The 5,446-nt window shown below is 44.8% G+C and overlaps 1 pseudogene; it reads left to right on the top strand.

Annotated features, from left to right (window-relative positions):
- Window positions 1–256: 256 nt before the first annotated feature.
- Window positions 257–1,163, top strand: LOC101582913 (annotated as a pseudogene).
- Window positions 1,164–5,446: the final 4,283 nt, after the last annotated feature.

Here is a 5,446-nt window from a genome sequence, read left to right as displayed (position 1 = left end):
CTTTCTGAGGTGAGATGGTATCTCAGTGTTGTTTTAATTTGCATTTCAGAGATGGCTAGGGACGTGGAGCATTTTTTCATATATTTATTCGCTTCTTTAATTTCGTCCTCTGAGAAGTGTGTGTTCATCTCAGATGCCCATTTCTGGCTTGGGTCTTTAAATTTAGGGGCCTTAATGTTTAGTTCTTTATAAATTCTAGACAGCAGACCTTTGTCTGAGTGCTTTTTAGTTAAGTTTTTTCCAGCTTCTGGGTTGCTGTGTCCTTGACTGGTGTAAAAATGGCCACCAATTTCCTAGTGCATGAGAAAATCTGGTTCGACAAATTCAAGTATGATGATGCAGAAAGGAAATTCTATGAGCAGATGAATGGGCCTGTGGCTGGTGCCTCCTGTCAGGAGAATGGTGCCAGTGTGATCCTCCGTGACATTGCAAGAGCCAGAGAGAACATCCAGAAATCTCCGGCTGGAAGCTCTGGCCCTGGGGTCTCCAGTGGGCCTGGTGGAGACCACAGTGAGCTTGTTCTCTGGATTATCAGCCTAGTGGAAAACCAGAACCTGAGAAGTGTGGTACAGGATCTGCAGCAGGCCATCTCTAGACTGGAGGCCCAGCTGAACACCCTCAAGAAGAGCTCACCCATCCATTGAGCCACAGCCCCACAGACCCAGCACGTGTCTCCCATGTGCCAAGTGGAGCCCCCAGCCAAGAAGGTGGCCACACCAGCAGAGGACAATGACATTGACCAATTTGGCAGTGATGAGGAGGAGGACAAGGAGGCATCCTGGCTGCAGGAGGAGAGGCTAAGGCAATATGCAGAAAAAAAAATCCAAGAAGCCCACACTGGGGGCCCAGTCTTCCATCCTCCTGGATGTCAAACCTTGGGATGATGAGACTAACATGGCCAAGCTGGAGGCCTGTATGCACTCTATCCAGCTGGATGGGCTGCTCTGGGGTGGTTCCAAGCTGGTCCCCATGGGTTACGGCATCCGCAAGCCGCAGATCCAGTGTGTGGTGGAAGATGACAAGGTGGGCACCAACTTGCTGGAAGAGGAGATCACCAAGTTTGAGGAGCATGTGCAGAGTGTGGACATTGTAGCTTTCAACAAGATCTGAAGCCGAGGGCGCATGTGTGCAAAGGAGGCCCTGCCAAGATTAAAAATTGAGACTCCACAAAAAAAAAAAAAAAAAGATTTTTTTTCTAAATTTGTGGGCTGTCTTTCACTTTGGTGGTAATTTCTTTTGACGTGAAAAAACTTCTCAATAAGAGATGATCCCAGTTGTTAATTCTTTCAAGTATTATCCATGCGATTTGATTTTTATTCATGAACTCTTTGCCTACCCCTATATCTTCAAGAGATCCTCCTACTTTCTCTTCCAGAAGATTTAGTGTTTGTGTTTTAATGTTTAGATCTTTAATCCATTTTGACTTTAGCTTAGTGCATGGTGATAGACCTGGGTCAAGTTTTAGTTTTTGGTATGTAGAGAGCCAGTTTTACCAGCACCATTTGTTAAAGAGGCTTTCTTCCAGTAAGCATGTTTGGCCCCTTTGTCAAAGATAAGGTGGTTGAGTGTGTTTGTAGAGGCCTCTAATCTATTCCATTGATCCTCAGGTCTATTTTGATGCCAGTACCATGATGATTTTATCACAGTAGCTTTGTAGTATAATTTCAAGTCAGGAATTCTAATGCCTCCTGCCTTGTCTTTGTAGGCCAGGACTGCCTAGTAAAGGGCATTTTGAGCCTTAGCAATGCAGTTAGCCACTGAAAATGATGCTTTCAGACACGACCGATGAAATGGTATCCTTCAACAAATTGTTTCTGTTTCTCAATGTTTATTATTTTTTCTTTTGAAAAAACTTCAGATCTTTGTGTGTTAATTCAGGGTGCTTTGTCTTCATGTGGCAGTGTAGTTTGAAGGTTTAATAGCTTCACTGACTAGCCAGTTGCCGCATACCACACAAAGACTGCTTGGAGATTGAGAATCACCTACCTATTACAATGAGCCTATAATCTAAGTGTGACTTTTGGTATTTTCTTTCAAGTGAATCTTTTTTTTTTTTTTTTTGCCAGTCTTAAAGTTCCCTGACTTCTCATTTTGAAGTTTCTCTCCTTTTCAAAGGAGAGAACCAGTGATTTTTGGGTTTTATTCATTTTAGAGAGAGTAAGCTCATGGCCCTATCGAAACTGTGACTGGAACAAGTGCAGTGTGGGACAGAGGTATGGATGAAAGTGGTAAATTAAATCATGGGCAATCAATGCATGAACTAAAATAAGTGTCCATGGAGTGGCGCCTCACCAAGACAAACAGACAGCCATGGGGTGGGACGCTGGTGTCTCCAGTTATATGTGGGCGGGGACAGGCACATGTGAACCCTAGGTTGCTTTCCACTGCAGCTTGCTGTAATCTCAGAAGTGCTTCAAAACTAAATCTAATAACAATAAAAGAATATTTTAGGTTAAAAAAAATAAAATAAAATAAGTGTCCAATTTTGACTTAAAGCCTGCCATCAGATACCACTATATTGCTGAAATGCATCACCCACTTGCCACTACACATCCTACCATCAGATTCACCTTAAATGCCACATGCCACTCACTGAGGGGGTTTTGATATAAGTCTGCAAGCAACTGATTTATTATGGTCTCAATGCAGCCAAACCTCTCTGTATTTGCAACTGCTCCTCATGGCTAACAGCACCACCTCAGCTCTATCAGAGATCACCAGGTGTTAGAGTCTCATCAGGATTCAGAAACGTAGATCCCTCTCATGGACAGTTCACGGTGAGGTTCATGTTCCTATGAGAATCTAGGGCCTCAGATGATCCAACAGGAGGTAGAGCTCAGGCATTATGAAAGAGACAGGAGCAGTTGTAAGTACAGATCAAGCTTCATTCACCCATCACTCAGTTCTTTCAGTTCAGCTTGGTTCCTAGCAGGCCAGGGACCATTCTGTGGCCCATAGTTTGAAGACCCCTGCCCTAAGGAGCTTCCCTCTGAAGCCACAAGCAGGGCAACACTAGCCCTGTTTCTTTAGATTGACTTGATGCTTATAAATAGTTCTTCTAGCTGACACCCACAGAGGGCTTGGGAAGCCCCCCAAAACCCACTTGTACTAACTCTAAGCTCCCTTTCTCCAGCCTGTGTGTGTGTTAATGAACACAAGAAGGATCCACCCCTTCATCTGGGGACTGTGTTGAAAAATAAGAGGAAAGGGACAGATGGCAGGCAGACTCTGAGAGAGAAGCTGCCAACTTCAGCACTGCAGATTCACAAATGGCCCATATCAGACTCAAAGAGGTAAGAACAGTGTCTGACACATTATAAACCAGTGATGGTAAACCTATGGCATGTACCCCAGCATCAGCCCAGCAGCTGAGCATTGGATACCAGCATATACAGAGGCAATGTTGGCACTCTGCAATAAACAAGTTGTGGGTTGCAGTTTGGGCCCTGGGTTTCTAAAAGGTTTTCCATTATTGTAATAGACCAAAACAGCCTTATGGGTGAGGAAAATACCAGACAGTGAAAGAGAAAGCATTCTCAATTTTGACAAGAACCGTGGTTGGTGCCAAGAATTTTGAAGGAATAATTCCGAGCACAGCCAACAACTAAGACTAACTCATAAATTAGTTCCTAATATAGCATGTGGTGGACCCCAGGGCTCAAGAGGTTCATCATAAATTCCAAGAATATTGAGACTGGGAGGGACTCTGAAAGTTATCTGCCCCAATCCTAAAATAGCCCTACGGAGAGATTTACATAGCAAGGAATGGAAGCCTCCTTCCAACTGCCAGCAGGAACCTGCCAGCCCACATAGAAGCAGACCTTTCAGCCCCAAGAAAACATCCTCATGACAGCAGCCACGACAGCAGCCATGGCTGAAGTCTGACTGCACCAGCATGAAACACACCACGCCTGAGCAACTCAAGTCACTCCCAAGTTTCTGACCCGTGTCAAGTGTGAGGATTAGCCAAAGGGTGAACTCCTTGGAGCCACCCTGTTTCAGTGTCATAGGAAATAGTGCATAGCAATTATTGTGTGAGGACAGGCAGGCAGGCAGGAGCTTCTAGTCACTCCAAAGTCAACTGCATTGAAGTCCCAGATGAGCCTGTGAGAAGACTGCCGCTAGGAAGCTGCTGCTGAGTAGGAGAGAACAGCTTGGAGGCTTCGGTCCTTGCACAGGAAGGGAAACAAAGGCAGCAAATAAACTGAGATCGTGCCAGAAGACAAGCAGAGAAGTGCTCCCAACCAATCACAGCCTCCACCGGTAGGTGCACAGCAGAGTGCTATTTAAAAATAATAACTGTCCAGACTTCTCACCATGACCACGACACCCGTCCAGCTGTCCAGGGCAGTGTTCCAGAAGAGGAAGGAAAAGTCTCGCAGGATATTACAATCCTACCCAAAAGAACCACTCAGGAAATGAAGGAGTCTGAACGCTGGCCCGAGGCCAGCGTGGGGCTGGACTCCTAGGCCCCGCAAAGGAGCTTGTGGCCTCGGGGTCGGAAGCCCCAGTGCTGCCTTAGGCTGCTGGTCTCCCAGCCTTGGTTTCTTTACCCACGTGACTGCCATCAATATCACTTGACTAAAAGAGAATACTTTGAAAATTGTAAAGTATAAATGAATAAATGTAAAGGGGGACTTTTCCTTAAAAAAAAAAAATCTCTGTCCATTCCATAGGCACACACGACCTCATAGATAACACTGAAGGCTAAAACAAAATTCAACACAGCACAACAAGGGCAAACACAGAGACTTTACACCCTTCCCGGGCTCTAAGACCTTAAGTCACATCCTGGATTCAGCTTACAGCCAGCTGTGTGACCTTCAGCAAGTCTTTTTTCTCTTTTAGTGAACAAAGAAGTGGGACTGGGAAACCTCTACAATGCTTTCTAGGCCAAAGTGTGTGTGCACCTGCATTTCATGCTCCCTGGACAAGCTTCCAGGGAATTATGGGAAACAGGATTTCTATAAAATCACCATGAGCTAGTGAACTTCGCTCCACAAAACTGTCTTTTAAAGTGTCTTCGTTCACACAACCTTATCCACCTGTTGGAGCTTTTCTGCCATAGACTCAGAGGAGCAAGCCAATAAAACAAAGCTGATGTCCCAGGTACATGCTGCATTTTGTGTCCCCACAAGTACACACTATGCCTTTTTCTTAAGTTATTTGAAAAAAACTTACCATATAACTTACTTGATCAAAAAGATAACTTCTTTAAACTATAAAGACCAGAACTTCAGTGGTGTCCCAAATTTTCTGATCAAGGAGATTATGGGGCCAAAGAGGAAAGTGATTGATGATGTAGAGTGTGCCTAAGGAGAGTCACATGGAGAACAACATTCTCTCATGCTTTCACAGAGAGCACAATGGCCAAGCAATGACCGTTACTCATCCACATGGCTGACACTGACAAAGGATCTACAATCTGAGGTACAGGATCTCAGGA

The sequence above is a fragment of the Octodon degus genome, unplaced genomic scaffold (genome assembly GCF_000260255.1).
Source record: "Octodon degus isolate 3935 unplaced genomic scaffold, OctDeg1.0 scaffold00010, whole genome shotgun sequence".
In the NCBI taxonomy this organism is placed as follows: Eukaryota; Metazoa; Chordata; class Mammalia; order Rodentia; family Octodontidae; genus Octodon; species Octodon degus.
Note: the sequence above shows the minus strand (reverse complement) of the source record. Positions and strands in the feature narration are given on the sequence as shown.